Genomic DNA, 18,912 nt, shown 5'->3' on the forward strand with positions numbered 1-18,912 from the left:
GTATCTAAAAGGGTGTCATAAGGAGGAGGGAGAGAACTTGTTCACCTTAGCCTCTAAGGATAGAACCTGAAACAATGGGTTTAAACTGCAGCAAGGGAGGTCTAGGTTGGACATTAGGAAAAAGTTCCTAACTGTCAGGGTGGTTAAACACTGGAACAAATTGCCTAGGGAGGTTGTGGAATCTCCGTCTCTGGAGATATTTAAGAGTAGGTTAGATAAATGTCTATCAGGGATGGTCTAGACAGTATTTGGTCCTGCCATGCGGGCAGGGGACTGGACTCGATGACCTCTCGAGGTCCCTTCCAGTCCTATAATCTATGAATCTATGAATCTATGAAAATGACTTTTTTTCCTGTAAAAAATGTTGCAAAATCACAAATATCATTTAGTCCTACTGCATGTGGTTAATCTAGCCCTCTCCAAAGTGGGTGGAGAAGAGGATGACTAATTGCCCCAGTCTTAACTTGCACTGCCTAGCAGAACTGACCACACCATTCCTAGTTTTCAGAGCCTAAGCCACAACATCTACACAGTAATTTTTAGTGGAGTAGTGCCAGCCAGAGTCTGTCAGCCTGGATTGGGAGGCTCACTGCTGCAGGCTGTGTGGACATACGTTCAGACCAGTTGTTCATGGTCAGTTGTCCATTGCTGCCCTCTCCTGCAAGGAGGTGATTCCCTCCAGATTGGTGTTAAGAATATAAGAACATAAGAATGGCCATACTGGGTCAGACCAAAGGTCCATCTAGCCCAGTATCCTGTCTTCCAACAGTGGCCAATGCCAGGTGCCACAGAGTGAATGAACAGAACAGATAATCATCAAGTGATCCATCCCCTGTCACCCATTCTCAGCTTCTGGCAAACAGAGGCTAGGGACACCTTCCCTGCCCATCCTGGCTAACAGCCATTGACTTATCTAGTTCTTTTTAAACCCTGTTATATTGTCTTGGCCTTCAAGAGGCATATTGTTGAGCATAGGTGCCAACTCCATGGATACTCCAGGGCTTGAGCACCCACAGGGAAAAAATGGTGGGTGCTGAGCACCCACCTGCAGCCGCCCTATGAGCGCCCTCCCACCCTCCCAGCACCTCCTGCCCACTGACGGGCCCCACGAATCAGCGCCTCTCCCTCCCTCCCCTCACCTCCTGCCTGCCGCAATCAGCTGTTTCACAGCATGCAGGAGGCTGGGAGGGATGGGGGAGGAGCGAGGATGCGGCACACTCAGAGGAGGAAGGCGGAACTGGGCAGGAAGAAGTGGGGCAGGGGTGAGGCCTTGGGGGAAGGGGTGGAGTGGGAGTAGGGGGTGGGCACTTTCAAAAGTCGGCGCCTGTGTGGTTAATGCATATTGGTAGGGTGGTGTGGAAAACCTTACTTTACTGTAGCTGCAGTGGTGTGGAACAGCTTACACAGCCCATGCTGTGCCTCTTACTGCCTGTTAACTCTCCGGGAATATCCAGCCAGCACTTTTCAATAGCACTTAAAGGTGAGCTGCAAAACTGAGACCTGGATTTTACACACACTCACACATAGAGACTTCTGTCTGAAGCTGTAGGGAGTATATTAGCTCAGTTTTTGATAATTCCTGGTTTGCTGAAGATTTGGCTTAGCAGGAGCTAGACAAATTCAAAATGGAAATAAAACAGGGTTTTAAATGGCCAGAATAATTAATATAATAGTTTACTAAGAGCTGTGGGGGACTCGCTGTCAGTTGGAATCTGTCGGTCTAGACTGGATGTCTTTCTAGAAGATAGGCTCTACAACAACAGGAAATACTAGGTGAGATTCTATGGCCTGTGTTATGCAGGAGGTTGGATTAGATGATCCCTTCTAGCTCTGAAAGCTATGAATCCTAGAGTGAGTCATCCCAAATGCCATATAATACATGGGATGTCACAGAATGATACAAGAGGATTTCACAGGGAGGAAAAAACTATTTTGGAGAGAGGAGTGAAAGCTTGTGTGTGCTGAATGTGCCCTGTAGCCTGGTTAGTGGGGATATTCAGCACAAAAATTCCTGCTTATCACAGTTCGTATTAGCTCTGCAGTTCACTGTTAAGATATTTGTAGCCAGGCAGTAGCAACAGTATATGCTACCATTCTTCTGCATCACCATTCTGTTGCAATTCCCAAGTTTTTTTAGAACGTTTGCTAAATGAACCCCCTGTGCTTAAATGGCATGGACATCTCTCAGAGCTGTGGCAGTGGAGAACCAGAATGGTTTTAAAGGGAGAAGTTTGAATTTCCAAAGAAAACTTAAGGATTTCAAGTAATTGTTTTGAGTACTGGTACCAGGTTATAGTGGTGGGATTCACCAAACAAGGGCAGCATCTTCATTGCCCCTTGTCTACACTGCAGCCAAGAGGATTAGAAATATACTGAAAGATGAGATTCGGCCGATTACAAGAGCTGCGGCTTTAAAAAAAGAAAAAAGTGGGGGGAAAAAAAAGAAATCACAAGACTTGCAATAAAATCGTGTGTGAACAACAAAGCCTTTCCCCGGGGTCTATATTTGTGACTCTTTTCCTAAGGGACCTTGTTTTCTCAGTATATTTTCCTGAACTCTCACAGCTTTAATATCACAAATAAACCCCAGAGAATGTGTGTAAGCCAGTGTTAACAAGGAAGTGAGGAGGATAAATATTCCTTTACAACGTAAATCATTATGATAGAGTGTTAACAAAGTACTGAAAGCTTCTAATAAATGTGTTCGGTAGCAAAAAGTGTATACTAAAGCATATCCCTGGAAATGTGGTTACACAAGGTTTTTGACTCAATGTCTGCCTGCAGTGTGTCAATGTGTCTATTGGATCTGGTAATTGTTTATGCCGGCGACATGAGATTAGAGTAATCTGCCAAAAAAAAAATTTATACATGTGGAAAAGATGCTGGAGTGGACACAGTTAAAGGGTCAGGCTTAACTGGGAAGCCTACAAAGTGTTGCTGATGTAGGGGACATGGTGGGGAGAAAAAAAGAAAATGAACAGTTGTCTGTGCTCTGGAGAAATAAAGATCCATCCAGGGAACAGTTATGCTGATTCAGCTCTGCAGCAAGCATAGGGGTTAAGTGTGTCTGGTAGGAACTACCCAGTGCTGGGGGCCTTGTCATGCCATCCTAATGGGAGCTCCAAGAGGGATTCTATCTCAGGGGAGTAACTGGCCAGGTTTGAGGAAGGGATGTAACTTGCTCTCTTTCAAGGGTTGCAATATCTTATTTTCTCTCCCTCCCCAAAGCTAAGTGTTGGGTGTGGGACGAGTGGGGAAGTGGAGTAGAATGGATGCTCCATAACTGATAGATGCGTTTTCTGCCCTCTTACATGTGACACCTGAAAGGATGTGACCCTGCCCTCCAATCAGCAGCAGCAAGTGGAAGAAAACCTCAAGGTTCTGGGGCCTCCCAACCCCATGAGGGGCAGAAGCTCAGGAGTGGGGTTGTATGTAGAAGGTGGAGACCCCTGGTCTGAATGAGTTGTGGGATTTTTTTTTAATGCGGAACTAATAATGCTAGGTAGAAGAATAGTCTGTATAGAAGAGAAAAAGGAACCAATTAAACAAATAAATGGTGGCTCGGGATAACTTTTTCCAGGGAGTCGCACAAGTTTCAAATGTTCAGCTGCACAGGATGTTGTGATTGTGATGGGTTGGGTCACAGAAACCCCCTTGGGACTGCCACCTGATGTGCTGCGGTTACCTCTGAGCCCGTTTTCCCTGGCAGTTTGGGACTTCAGTACCTTGTCTTGCTGTGCCAGTCATGCTAGCCTGCCACAAGCACAGACCCAGGTCTGAACCATGTCCCCCAAAAGCTGCAGGCTTAACTAAAAACAGCTTAAGAAGTGATCTTGTCTCCAGCACGCAGATACCCAGTTCCCAATGGGATCCAAACCCCAAATAAATCCATTTTACTCTGTAGAAAGCTTGTACAGAGTAAACTCATAAATTGTTCACCCTCTATAACACTGATAGAGAGAAATGCACAGCTGTTTGCTCCCCCAGGAGTTAATTACTTGCTCTGGGTCAATTAATAAGCAAAAAGTGATTTTATTAAATATAAAAAGTAGGATTTAAATGGTGCCAAGTAATAACAGACAGAACAAAGTGAATTACCAAGCAAAATAAAACAAAAACATGAAGTCTAAGCCTAATACAGTAGGGCCTGGTCTACACTAGACGTTTATGTCGAAGTTAGCGCCGTTACATCGAATTAACCCTGCACCCGTCCACACCGCGAAGGTATTTAGTTCGACATAGAGGTCTCTTTAATTCGACTTCTGTACTCCTCCCCGACGAGGGGAGTAGCGCTAAATTCGACATGGCCATGTCGAATTAGGCTAGGTGTGGATGGAAATCGACGCTAATAGCTCCAGGAGCTATCCCACAGTGCACCACTCTGTTGACGCTCTGGACAGCAGTAAGAGCTCGGATGTTCTGAACTGCCACACAGGAAAAGCCCCGGGAAAATTTGAATTGGAATTCCTTTTCCTGTCTGGCCAGTTTGAATCTCATTTCCTGTCTGGACATCGTGGCGAGCTCAGCAGCACTGGCAACGATGCAGAGCTCTCCAGCACTGATGGCAGTGCAATCTCAGAATAGAAAGAGGGCCCCAGCATGGACTGATCGGGAAGTCTTGGATCTCATCGCTGTGTGGGGCGATGAGTCCGTGCTTTCCGAGCTGCGATCCAAAAGACGGAATGCAAAGATCTATGAGAAGATCTCTAAAGACATGGCAGAGAGAGGATACAGCCGGGATGTAACGCAGTGCCGCGTGAAAATCAAGGAGCTGAGGCAAGGCTACCAGAAGACCAAAGAGGCAAACGGACGCTCCGGATCCCATCCCCAGACATCCCGTTTCTACGAGGCACTGCATTCCATCCTCGGTGCGGCCGCCACCACTACCCCACCACTGACTGTGGACTCTGAGGATGGGATAGTGTCCACGGCCGGATCCTCGGACATGTTAGCGGACGGGGAAGATGAGGAAGGAGATGAGGAGGACGAGGCAGTCGACAGCGCTCACAACGCTGATTTCCCCGACAGCCAGGATCTCTTCATCACCCTTACAGAGATCCCCTACCAACCCTCCCCAGCCGTTACCCCGGACACAGAATCTGGTGAAGGATCATCCAGTAAGTGTTGTAAACATCTAAACATTTATTTGTAACAGAACATGATTATTAACAATTTAAAAAATGGGTTTCTCATGATTAGTTTGATTAACTTAACGGTTCAGTCATGGGCAGTGCAACTATTTGAAAAAAATCTAGCAATGTCCGGTTTTGCATGATTGTCCTGCCCAAGCCGCTCTACTGTTTAGTCCCTGCTACTGCAGCTACAGTAAGATGCGGTCTATATGTCCGGGGATGGAGCAGAAATCCTCCGGGGACATCTCAAGGAAGCTCTCCTGCAGGTAATTTGAAATCCGCTGCATTAGGTTCTTGGGGAGAGCGGCCTTATTGGGTCCTCCGTTGTAGGACACGTTGCCGCGCCACGAGACTAGCAAGTACTCCGGAATCATTGCTTGGCACAGCATGGCGGCATACGGCCCTGGTCTTTGAAGGCTTTCCCGGAGCATTCTCTGTCTGTCGCTCTCAGAGATCCTCATGAGGGTGATGTCGCTCATGACGACCTGCTTTGAATGAGGTAGGGGAATGTTAGTGTTGGGACTGCTTTACCGTTCCTTTACAGAACTGTAACCGCTGGTTTGCAGCCACGCGGTGGAGGCGGGAGAGGGTCAGCCGAAAGGGATCGTTCCCGGGGACAGCCGCGAGGGTGTGGGACAGGAGCAGACTTCCTGCTTGCCGGATTGCTGGCAGCAGGGACCGACATTGATTTCAATGTGAAATGAGGCCATTGCTAATATTAAAGTTTTAAGCTGCCACGAATCTCCGGCTTACCATGTCTGCGTGCAAGAGCAATTCCGTTGTCCTGACAGGGTTCTCGAAAGTGCTCTGCAAAACCCCAGACACTGAATGCGAAGGCCGAGAATTCGACCTTGTGCTGAGTGCGCATGTGATAGGTGCTGTGCATGGTCCTGTTCACAGAGAAAGACTATGTTCTTTGTTCACAAGTACATTTAGCTTTCTGAGGAATTCACTCCCTTTTTCCCATTCCCACAGCCCCATCTGCGACTGTCTCACAACCTAGCCTGTCATCACACTCCCAGAGGCTAGGGAGGATTAGGCATAAGAAGAAGAGGACACGGGAGGACATGTTCTCAGAGCTTATAGCCTGCTCCCGAGCCCAGGCAGCACAGCAGACCCAGTGGCGGGAAAACTTGACCCGAATGCACCAAGCAAACATGGATCGGGAGGAGAGGTGGCGTCAGGAAGACCAGCAGGCGACTCAAACCCTGCTTGGACTACTGAGGGAGCAAACGGACACGCTCCGGCGCCTTGTGGATGTTCTGCAGGAACGGAGGCAGGAGGACAGAGCCCCGCTGCAGTCCATCTCTAACCGCCCTCCCCCGCCACCAAGTCCAATACTCCCTTCACCCAAAGTGCACAGAAGGAGAGGCGGCAGAGTCCCTGCTAACTCTCACTCCACCCCTGCAGAGAGCTCGAGCAGCAGAAGGCTCTCATTCCCCAAAGTTTGACAAGTACTTTCCTTCCCGCCTGACACAAGCCCCCGTCCAAGTTTCACTTCCCAGTCCCATGTGTAGTTGATAATAAAAAATATGTTTCTGTTAACTACTGTTTCCATCATGTTCTTTTGGAGGAGGGGGGGAAAGGGGGTTGGTAATTGGACAGGACAGTCACCTTTGGCAGGGTACATAGTCGGGGGCAGGCACAGCAGCAAGGCACATACATAGTGCAGTGATGCAGTGACTACTTACCCTGGTTAGTCTGGGAGGTTCTTTTCATGTTATGTGGTGGGGGGTGGGTTGCTCTGTGACTTTGTGGCAGGGGAGGGCAGTTAGAGATCTTAAGCGGCGGTCCTTAGGCAGGATCACAGAGCCACACAGCAGGGGATCTGTAACCGTCCCCCCCCTGCCACAAAGTCACATAGACCCCCCATACACACAGTCCCTATCAGGAGGGGTGACAGGCTCCGTTGAAAGAACCATCCCACCGCAGCGGAGCCTGTCAGTCCTTGAGTTTAGAAGCTGCATTCGCGCGACTACACTACACCCGCTCCGCACCACAGTCTGCGTCCCAGTTTTTAAAAATTCCCGCGAAAACAGTATTAAAGAAAACGGTGTGCTTTAACAAAGTTGAACTATTTTTATTTTGAAACGTGTGTTGGAAGTGGGGTGAAGGCTTCTCTGTACACAAAATTAGAAAGTCACAGGTTACCCTGCTCACTCAGGAACTTTGCTTTCAAAGCCTCCCGGATGCACAGCGCTTCCCGCTGGTCTCTTCTAATCGCCCGGCTGTCTGGCTGTGAGTAATCAGCAGCCAGGCTAATTTCCTCAACCTCCCACCCCGCCATAAAGGTCTCCCCCTTGCTCTCACAGAGATTGTGGAGCACACAGCAAGCTGCTATAACAATGGGGATATTGGTTTCGCTGAGATCACAGCGAGTCAGCAAGCTTCTCCATCTCCCCTTGAGACGTCCAAAAGCACACTCCACCACCATTCTGCACTTGCTCAGCCGGTAGTTGAAGAGTTCTTTTTCAGTGTCCAGGGCGCCAGTATAGGGCTTCATGAGCCAGGGCATTAGCGGGTAGGCTGGGTCCCCGAGGATGACTATAGGCATCTCCACATCCCCAACAGTTATTTTGTGGTCCGGGAAGTAAATACCTTGCTGCAGCCGTCTAAACAGACCAGAGTTCCTGAAAACACGAGCGTCATGAACCTTGCCCGGCCATCCCACGTAGATGTTGGTAAAACGTCCCCTGTGGTCCACCAGTGCTTGCAGCACCATGGAAAAGTAGCCCTTTCTGTTAATGTACTGGCTGGCCTGGTGGTCCGGTGCCAGGATAGGGATGTGAGTTCCATCTATGGCCCCACCGCAGTTTGGGAATCCCATCGCTGCGAAGCCATCTATGATCGCCTCCACGTTTCCCAGGGTCACTACCTTTGGCAGCAGTACATCAACGATTGCCTTGGCTACTTGCATCACAACAACCCCCACGGTAGATTTGCCCACCCCAAACTGGCTCGCGACTGACCGGTAGCAGTCAGGCGTTGCAAGCTTCCAGAGGGCTATGGCCACTCGCTTCTGGACAGTCAGGGCTGGTCGCATCCGGGTGTCATTGCGCTTCAGGGCAGGGGACAGCAACTCACAAAGTTCAAGGAAAGTTCCCTTCCGCATGCGGAAGTTTCGCAGCCACTGTGATTCATCCCAGACCTGCAGCACTATGCGGTCCCACCACTCAGTGCTTGTTTCCCGGGCCCAGAATCGCCGTTCCACGGCATCAACATGACCCATTGCCACCGTGATGTCCTCGGCGCTGGGTCCCCTGCTTTCTGAGAGGTCTGTGCTACTCTCAGACTTCAGGCCATCACCGCGTTGACGTAGCCTCCTCGCCTGACTTTTCTGCATCTGCCTCAGGGCAACCTGTATGATAAGCTGCGAGGCGTTGAGAGCGGCCACAACTGCAGCGATGGTTGCAGCGGGCTCCATGCTCACAGTGCTGTGGCGTCCGCGCTGTCAATGACTTGAAAAGTGCGCGAAATGATTTCCCGCCGGCGCTTTCAGGGAGGGAGGGAGGGCGGGAGTGAGTGATGGATGGATGACGACAGTTACCCAAAAGCACCCTCGACACATTTTTTTACCCAGAAGGCATTGCTGGCTCGACCCAGAATTCCAATGGGCAGCGGGGACTGCGGGAACTGTGGGATAGCTGCCCACAGTGCACCGCTTCCAATGTCGACGCTTTCCCCGTTAGTGTGGACTCACAAAGTCGAATTACTGTCCTTAGTGTGGACACACACGTTCGACTTTGCAATATCGATTCCAAATATTCGATTTAAGTAAAATCGAACTACTCTCGTAGTGTAGACAAGGCCTAGGAAACTAAACGCAGGTAAATCTCGCCCTCAGAGATGTTCCAATAAGCTTCTTTGACAGACTAGACTCCTTCCTAGTCTGGGTCCAGCAATCACTCACACCAGAATTATTTGCAGGTTATAACACTGCAATGTAAAACAGAAAAATAGGTTCAGAACTGTACTGATTAATTTCTCCCCAGCTAAACTTATTGAAGCTCAATAAACATTAATCTTACAACGGTTTTGGGAAAATAGCAAGGATACTTGGAGAGACTAGTATCAGAAACAATAAGCAAAAGAGTCTGTACTGAAAAAGCAGGAAAAAAGCCAAAGAGAGGGGTTATTATTTCCTTGTTTTCACCACTGTTTCAGAATTCTGCTTCTCGCACATCTGTTTTTGGTCTTGAATGTAGAGCAGATTGTTCCCTCTAGTCCAGGGGTTGGCAACCTTTCAGAAGTGGTGTGCCAAGTCTTCATTCATTCACTCTAATTTAAGGTTTCACGTGCCAGTAATACATTTTAACGTTTTTAGAAGGTCTCTTTCTATAATATATAACTAAACTATTATTGTATAGTAAATAAGGCTTAAGTTTAAGAAGCTTCATTTAAAATTAAATTAAAATGCAGATCTTATCAGTTTAGTGTGATCCTTGCCCTTGCTTTTCCTTGCTGAGTTTTCCAATGTCTGGCACGTATTTGGATACTTTAAGCTGCACACAGGCTTCTGAGTGATCAGTTGTTAATCAGCTCCGAGAGGGACAGAGGACAGATTTCATGTGTGAAAATACCTGTTCACACAGATATGTGGATCCAAATGCTGAAAGCATTGCAAACACAATTTTCTTCAAACAGTTAAATTTAACTGGCTGGGACGTCCAGCAGATCAGAATAGAAGCCCCGTGATCTCTCTTGGTAGCTTCAAATGGGGAATGAGGGATAGCTCAGTGCTTTGAGCATTAGCCTGCTAACCCTAGGGTTGTGAGCCCAATCTTTGGGGAGAGGATTTAGGGGGAAGGATAGCTCAGTGGTTCGAGGGGGCCATTTAGGGAACTGGGGTAAAAATTTGTCTGGGGATTGGTCCTGCTTTGAGCAGGGGATTGGACTAGATGACCTCCTGAGGTCCCTTCCAACCCTGATATTCTATGATTCTAAGTGCACTCCACAGATCTCCAAACTTCGATGCTCACAATTCTGAGCTTTTTAACTGAATGAGCTTCATTTCGAAATCTTCAACACCCATCCACTGAAATACAGACAAATCCAAGTCACTTTCGTTGAACTTTTTAGGTTTAATTAGAAAAGAAAGCATTGGGCCAAATCGCTGGAAATCTTGAAATCTGTCAGAAAATTCTGATTCCATTTCTTGCATGTACATTCCAATCTCATTAACGCTGACAGTGCAACGTGTCAATAGCTTTTTTATGTGTTGGAAATAGCAGAAAGTCAAAGTTCAAATGTCCCGAGAAAAAATTGCTAGTTTTACAACAAATGCCTTCCAGACTTCATAAAGATCCAGAACCATTTTCCCTGCACCCTGGAGACAGAGGTTGAGTTCATTTAGGTGAGCGGTGATGTCAGTTAGAAACATGAGCTTACACAGCCATTTGTCATCATCCAATTCGGGGTAGTTTTGTCCTTTTTCCGACAAAAAGGCCTCGATTGCATCAAAACAGTTTCAAAGCGCACCAACACCTTGCCACGACTTAGCCACCGAATGTTGCTGTGAAGTGGAATGTCGTTATAAGCACTGTCCATCTCTTCTAGCAGTGCTTGAAATTGTCTGTGAATCAAAGGAGATCGAGCAACAAGGAAATTCACAATTCGCACCACTGTATTCATCACATTATTAAGCTCTGAATCAGAAATTTTAGCACACGGGTTTTCTTGATGAATGATACAGTGAAATTTGACTGTTGGGCGGCCAATTTGATCTTCAAGTAACTTTACAAATCCCTTCTGTTTTCCGACCATGACAGGAGCACCATCTGTTGTCACACAAAATACTTTTCTGATGTCAACTTCTCGTTCTTCAAAATGGTTTACAAAACTTTCCGCTATATCTTCCCCCTTTGTTGTGCCATGCATGGGTTTTAGGCAACAAAGTTCCTCTTGCATTTCATCAGAATCACAATATCTTGCAACAACTGCCAAACATGGAATGTCGTTTATATCCATGCTCTCATCAACTGCAATGCTAAACACTGCTGTGTCTTTTAATGCTGTTGTCTGCTTTTCGTTAATGTTTTCTGCCATTTTGCTTACGCATCTCTCAACTGTTCTGGCAGAGACAGGCAGTTCTTTTATTCTAGATAAGATCATATCTTTATTTGGCAAATCATTGAACAAAATCTCCGAACTGCTGAGAAAAATGTCTTTTATATATTCCCTATCTGTAAACAGTTTTCCGTTTTTTGCAATGCTCTGTGCAATCTTGTAACTTCCTTCTGTGGCTTGATTTTTACTTACACTTAAGTATTTAAAAACACTGCTTTGCTTTTCATATCCTGCTACTGCCTTTTTGATCGATTCAGTCTTGTCTGCTTTGTCAAGAAAGGTTTTCTTGTTCTTCGTTTGAAAATGTTCCACATGACATGATTGTGATGTAAGCAGCAAATCAGGACTTAAAAATATCCCAGTAGTGGCGCTGGAACAATTTTTAAGGTGGGGGTGCTGAGCTGCACCCCCTCCTGGCCCTGTCTGCACCCCTCACTGCCCAAGGCTGGGGCCAGTGGGACTAAGCTGGGGGCGGCTGCAGAGCCCCTGGCCAAGGCCAAGAGCAGAGCCCCAGGCTGGCAGCGGAGCCCCCGGGACCAGTGGCTGGGACCCAGGGCTGGCAGCAGGCTGAGCGGGGCTGGCGGATGGAACCCTGGGTGACAGGGGCCCGGTGGCCAGTACCCCAGGCTGGCAGCAGAGCCCCTGGGACCGGTGGCCAGGACCCAGGGCCAGCAGCGGGCTGAGCGGGGCCGGCAGACGGGACCCTGGGTGGCAGGGGGCTGGCGGTAGGACCCCAGGCCAGCAGCAGAGCCCCGAGGCCAGCGGCCAGGACCCAGGCAGTGTGAGTGCCACTCAAAAACATCTCGTGTGCTGCCTTTGGCACGCGTGTCATAGGTTGCCGACCCCTGCTCTAGTCCCTCTTCATCGGCTGGTGCAGGGCCTTGATGCAGAGACTACTGTTGTGAACAGCCCCCTGAGCAGCTACACAAAATGGTAGAGCTTTCTTGCTCGCCCTCCTATCCCTGAATGGCTATGTAGAGGCGTTAGGTTCTTTGGGTTACATTTTGATCCTTTTTATGCAGGCATGAATCCCGAGTAGCTCCACTGAAGTCAATTTACACAAGTGTACTGAGCCAGAATGTGAGGCTTTGGAACAAATTTTTGTAGGGTGTCTCAACTTGGGCACTGATATGCTGGCATGACTTTGCCTGCTCAGTTTTTAGATATATTGTTGTTAAGAATTAAATATACAAAAAACAGAAACATTTACAGATATTCATAAGGTAAACTGGGCTTTCAAAACTGCTCTGAGCTGTGCTAACTCCTCACTGTGAAGCATCCCACTCCTCATGGTTCCCTTGGTCGTATGCATCTCTGACATATTTGATGATGCCATATATGCAACTGTCATATTTGATGATGTGGGTGAAAATGTAACGGCAGCAGCAGACAGATGGTGTGACCAACATCAGCATGGTGTTTATGGTGGGACGATTTCTGTCTTTTCATGTCCAGTGAGCTGAAAGTGCACAGATATTTTACTCCTGGGGGAATTCTGCACCACTGCACAAGTGCAGAATTAATGTCCCCCGCAGAAAAATTGATTCACACACCTCTCCTGGACAGCAGTTTGGGAGGGGGCAACTGGAGCAGCTGGGGGAGACATAAATCACCACCTCGGGGGGCAGGGCTGGGCTCTTTCTGTCTCTTTCACAGTTGCCGGGCTCCAGCTGTTAATTCCAGCTGGGCTGAGGAGGGAGAGGGGGAACAGGACTTCCTCTTCCCCTGTACAGGCCAGGTCAGACCCACCTCTGGGAACCTCCTCTGGCTGCAGGAAGCTCCATACAACACTCCACCCCACCGAGCTCCCTACACCTGGACCTCCACCCACTGAGCCCCAACTAGCTGCACCCAGACCCCACCCTACCAAGCCCCACTCCTGCAGCTCCCTGCTCAGCCCCAACCACCTTCACGTGGATGCTCCCATGGAGTCCCATTCCCCCTGCACCTGGAACCCAACAAGCCCCTATGCATGCAGATCCTCTGCCACACCTGGATCTCCCAACGAGCTGCCTGCACCCAGATTGCCGCACACAAAACCTAAATCCCATACCTAGATCCCCCATACACTAAGCCTCTCTACACTTGGATCCTGCCAAGCTGAGCCTGGGGCATTTCCTGAATCTTTTTTGTTGTCTGTATTGTTACAGACATACTTACTGATGGTATTTTGAAATAAATTACCACAATAATTGAAAATGGTGTGATTGTGTTATTTTGACAAATAAAATATGCAGAATTTTGCTGAATTTTAAAATATTGCGGGCAGAACTTTAAATTTTTAGGCACAGAATTCCCTCAGGAGTAATATTTGTAATCTTTGTAACCTTGGAGTTAATAAGTGGGTTCCCTTGTTTGGTCAAACCACATCCTTTGTGTGGGTGTGCTTCAAAGCAATGGGGCAGTAAACTGCCATTTCTGCAGACTTAGCAGTGAGGTAATATTGGCACTGGCCTCTGCTCCATGATTTTTGTTTTTTTTTCAGTGGCAAAAGGAACAGCATGTGCCTTTCGGCTCTAAAGGAGTCAAACTGTGAGAGTTAAGAAGATTCTTGTTCCTTTGTACTTAATCTGGGTTTTTAGCTCAATAGAGTTTTCAGACATTGATTTTCAAAGGAGTCTCATAGTTTCATAGAGTTTAAGGCCAGAAGGGACCATCACATCATATAGTCTGACTTGCTATATATTACAGGCCATTACATTTCACCCAGATACTCCTATATTAAGCCCAAAGACTTTAATTAGACCAAAGCATTTAATTGCTCAGGAGACTAAACATGTGCGACAGGTAGAGAACAGGAGAGACCAAGATGTCACCAATTCCTGAGGCTGCTGCAGTGATAGGGAGTTGTTTAGGTGAGATATTCCCAGATGATCCTAGCAGGTGAGCCATACCTCATGCTACAGAGGAAGACAAAAACCCAAGGTCTCTGCCAATCTGACCTGGAGTAAAATTCCTTCCTGACCCCAAATATGGTGATTAGTTTGACCCTCCACATGTGAGCAAGACACACTAGGCAGGCATAAGTCTAAGGGAGCTGAAAGTTAGTGGGGTCCTAAATCTCATAAATTCCTTTAAAAACACAAGCCTAAAGTATCAGCTTTCATTGTTTCTATATTATTATATTTCTGTCAATGTGACTGAACTACTACTGGTCAAAACTCAGAATTTCAATTCTGCAAGAAATTCCAGCATTTCCAAATAAAATAAAATAATTGTTCCAAACTGAAAAGAAAGAGAAAAATTTCCCACAAAATGAAATTTGAGAACAAAATTAGTTTTGAGTGAACTGAAATGTTTTGATAAAATCAGAAGATTTCATTTTGAATTTTTATATATTTTAAAATTATTTTATATTTTTACATTTTATTTTATTTTTATATTTCAAAATTATTTTAAAATTATGATATAATGTAAAATAAAATATTACAATTGGTGATTGGCACTGGAATTGGAAATAAAATAAATGCCAACATGAAAGGTGTTTTGAAATGAAAAACCCAGTCTAATAAAGTCCAACCTTATAGAAATACTATGTTTTGAGATTTTTTTTTCAAAATAACATTTTATCAGAATTGACATGTTTTTGTGGAATTTTTAGATTTTGGCGATTTGGCATTTTCTGACAGAAAAATGTCTCTTGGAAAAATTTCAACTAGCTCTCAAGTGAATTATAATAGAGCCCAGGGCCTTAACATCCCCTATTTCTCCATTCCCATGGAGGATATGGGAAACCCCTCCAGTTTGTACTTACTAAGTCCCCCCCCCCCCCCCCGATTCCATTGGGAGGATGGATTTTCTCCTTTCTCTTCCCAGGGATGTAGCAAGGAGTTCCGTTCCCACTTTCCAAGATCTCAAAGAATCTGAAGAAGGCAGGTCCTTCTGTGTGGAGTCCCTGTGACTCTGCGCCTACTCTAGGCTTCAGTGCACCCTAGCTTCTTCCCAGAATGGTTCCAATACGAGCTCCCTACACACATACTGTCTCCAGAAACCACTCCTTCAGCTGGCACCCCACAATGGGAAGAGAATATGTGGGTAAGTTAATGATGACCCTGTAAGCAATAACTCACCAGCTGAAGTCTTGTGGGCTTGGTGCGGGACAGTGCTACTGAGATCTCCTATCTGCCAGTACAGGCCCATCTTTCTCCTGTAGGGAGTGAAAGGAGAATCAGGTCCATGTTGTTTCACTGAAGCTCCAGAGAGGCACTTATTCCCCCAGGGGGTAATCTGGGGATAGCAGGGTGAAGGTGGAGCTGAGTAAAATGTAAGTTGAACATCAGAAAAAAATTTCTACAAGTTGGATCTAGTAAATAGTGGAACACTCGCTTGTGGGAAGTAGTGGAAGCCCTGCCACGAGTGTCAGTTAAAGTACTTGGACACAATATTATAGCTGTCCTCTAGGGAGTGATTCTCCATTTGCAGGATGATATGGTGACCTGCAAGGTCTTTCTCCTCTGTCTTCTGATTCAACGCTTGTATATTTCATTTCCTGCTCCAGCAGATTTCAGGTATAAGGTTATGTGTGTGGCCAAGGCAAACTCCTTACATGAAATTTTGCAGGCAATTAGCAGATGAGCTTTTTGTTTTTTTCATCTCAGTGTGTTGGGGACTTTGCTGTCTTCACATCTCTGATAAAGGCATGGGAGAGATACAGGAGGAAGAGAGTGAATGTGAAGGAAGCAGACAGACTGCTTCTCAGCATATCAGAGTATTTGGCTTGTGCGGGCGAAGTCTCCTACTTCACTGCTGAGACAAGAGAGCAAATAAGATAAAAATAAAGAAATGGCACTTTAATTTTGCAATTCTTACATATTAGACCAAATTCTGCAGTGGCGATGCCAGGCACCCAGTGCAAAATGTAAGCAACAGACATGGGTGCAATCCTATTGCTGGTAATGAGATAAGCTATAATCAATGGGCTAGGTTTTTATATCCTTACTCATGTTGCAAAGTAACCAAAGCTGTGAGTAGTCCCATTGAACTAAATGGATATTTGTGGAGTTAGGTACTACTCAACATGAGTAATGGTGGCAGAATCTGGCCCACAGTGCTTAGCTATCAAAATTCTAATACTCAATCTCTTTGGGCCTGTTTGGGAGACTAGCGCACACTTCCAATACTCCTGTATGTATTTCCATTGTGCAATGGCTGAAGTTACTTCTACAAACTGCATCATGTTTTATTATATTGGTTTTTTTCTTCTTTTTGTACCAAAGAGTATTGGATTTTATAAGCTATCAGATAGCGTGCAGGCAGCCTAAACAGCATAAGATGAATCTGTAATCAGAGTGGAGTTTTCTGCCTATTTGAGATATAGGCTGCTCAGGCACCATATGGAAACATTCAGCTGGTGTCACATGAGTAATCAGTCTCCTGATTCACTCCCTGCAGGCAGCAGAGAAAAAAATACAACGCAAAACTAAATTCAGAAAATTGCCTATTCTCTGGCTTTTGCAGCCTCATCCTGGATGGTGCTAAGTGTTGATAGGTGCTCTTTACTTTGCATGATTAGGTATCTAGAGAGCAGCGTGACCAACCAAAATGGATGCAAGTGACAAATACCACTGTATTTCTTAAATGCATATTGCTGAAATATATCATGGGGGGAAACGTCTAATCAAAATCTATACTGTACAAGTTAGATAGTATAATATAAGTACAGTGTACCCCTATATTCCCGACAAGCCCTTGCAAATACTGTGTTTGCTGCTGTACTTTTATTTTTTAACTCCTGGAGAATGGGTGAGTTCCAAGAAAACTGGAAATGGGCAAACATAGTACCTGTCTTTAAAAAGGGGAACAGAGAGGACCTGAGGAATTACAGACCAGTCAGCCTAACTTTGATACCTGGGAAGACATTGGAACAAATTGTTAAACAATCAATTTTTAAGCCCTGGAGGATAATAAGAGTTATAAGGAATAGCCAGCATGGATTTGTCAAGGACAAATCATGCGAAACCAACCTAATTTCCTTCTATGACAGTGTTACTGGCCTAGTGGATGGGGGAAGCAGAAGATGTGATGTATCTTGATTTTAGTAGGACTTTTGACATAGTCCCACTTGACATTCTCATATGCACACGAGGGAAATGTGGTCCGGATGGAACTATTATAAGGTGGATGCACAACTGGTTGAAGGACCATACTCAAAATGCAGGTATCAATGATTCACAGTCAGACTGGGAGGGCGTATCTAGTGGGGTTCTGCAGGGGTAAGTCTTTGGTCTGGTACTATTCAATATTTTCATTAATAACTTGGACAATGGAGTGGAGAGTAGGCTTATAAAATGTGCAGATGACACCAAACTGGGAGGATTAAAATTCAAAATAACATTGACAAATTGGAGAATTGGTCTGAAATCAACAAAATGAAATTCAGTAAAGACAAGTGAAAAGTACTTCACTGGGGAAGGAAAAATCAACTGCACAACTACAAAATGGGGAATAACTGGCAAGGTGGTAGCACTGCTGAAAAGGATCTGGGGGTTATAATGGATCACAAATTGAATATGAGTCAGCAATGTGATGCGGATGCGAAAAGGCTAATATCATTCTGGGATGTATTAATAGGAATGTCGTATGTAAGACATGGAGGTAATTGTCCCTCTCCACTTGGCAGTGAGGCTTCAGCTGGAGTGCTGTGTCCAATGCTTAGGAAAGATGTGGACAAAGTCGAGAGAGTTCAGAGGAGAGCAACAAAAATGATAAAAAGAATTAGAAAAACTGACCTATGAGGAAATGTTAAAAAAACTGGACATGTTTAGTCTTGAGAAAAGAAGAATGAAGGGGACCTAATAATAATCTTCAAATGTGTTGAGATCTTTTATAAAAAGGACTATGGTCAATTATTCTTTATATCCACTAAAGGTAGGCAAAGGAGATTTAGGTTAGATATAAGGGTAGTTAAACTCTGGAATAGGCCTCCAAGGAAGATTGTGAAATCCCCATGATTGGAAGTTTTTAAAAACAGGGTAGACAAACACCTGTCAGGGATGGTCTAGGTTTACGTGGTCCTTCTACAGCACAGGGCACTGGACTTGATGACTTCTCGAAGTTCCTTCCATTCCTGTATTTCTATGATTCTAGAGTCAAGGCAAGACATTCCAGATGACCTAAAACTAATGGAATTAAGCAAACACGTTTATATCGAAACAACTGAATATTCATTTTCTAGATTAAAGCAAACTGACTATGAGTCAGTGACCAAAGGGGACACAATTCTTAGCCTGAGAACTTTGGATAATTAGAAAACTCTAGTAGTATTTGGTTCTATGGACACCACTTGGAAAGAGAAAAAGAGGGAGACCTAGAGAAACATTATGCAGAACAATAAAGAAAGAAGCGAAATCCATCAGCATGACACACAGAAGCCTGAATAGACCAGCACTTGACCAAAATAAATGGTGGAAACTGGTGGCCGCCCTATGCACCTGAAGGTGAAGGAGGATAAAAAAAGAAAGAAGAGTTATTTTAATTTCTGAATTGTAAGAATGGATTAATTTATTAGTGGATTAAATATATATATAGATTATTGGTATCTACAAGGCATTCTAGGATCTTCTGGAATAACAAGCACTGCAGAACATTACAGTGGCAGGAAAAACAGCTTGTCTTCGTTACCAGTTAGCACGATACTTGTGGTTTGCACTGGAGTTCAAGGAAATTAAATATTGGCCTAATCCACAGGTGTAGCCGAGGTATGGTTGGGGCAGGA

The 18,912-nt window shown here is 45.6% G+C and overlaps 1 protein-coding gene across 3 annotated transcripts in view; it reads right to left on the reverse strand.

Annotated features, from left to right (window-relative positions):
- HRH1 (histamine receptor H1) overlaps positions 1–18,912 on the reverse strand; it is a 439,225-nt gene that overhangs the window by 35,477 nt on the left and 384,836 nt on the right. For 2 of the 3 annotated variants that reach the window (XM_034776567.1, XM_034776569.1), the window contains exon 2: positions 15,269–15,345. The exons of the other annotated variant lie outside the window; for it this stretch is intronic. The gene's annotated coding sequence lies outside the window, so the exon portion shown is untranslated. The remainder of the gene's footprint in view (positions 1–15,268; positions 15,346–18,912) is intronic. 3 annotated transcript variants of the gene reach the window in all.

Source organism: Trachemys scripta, chromosome 7 (genome assembly GCF_013100865.1).
Source record: "Trachemys scripta elegans isolate TJP31775 chromosome 7, CAS_Tse_1.0, whole genome shotgun sequence".
In the NCBI taxonomy this organism is placed as follows: Eukaryota; Metazoa; Chordata; order Testudines; family Emydidae; genus Trachemys; species Trachemys scripta.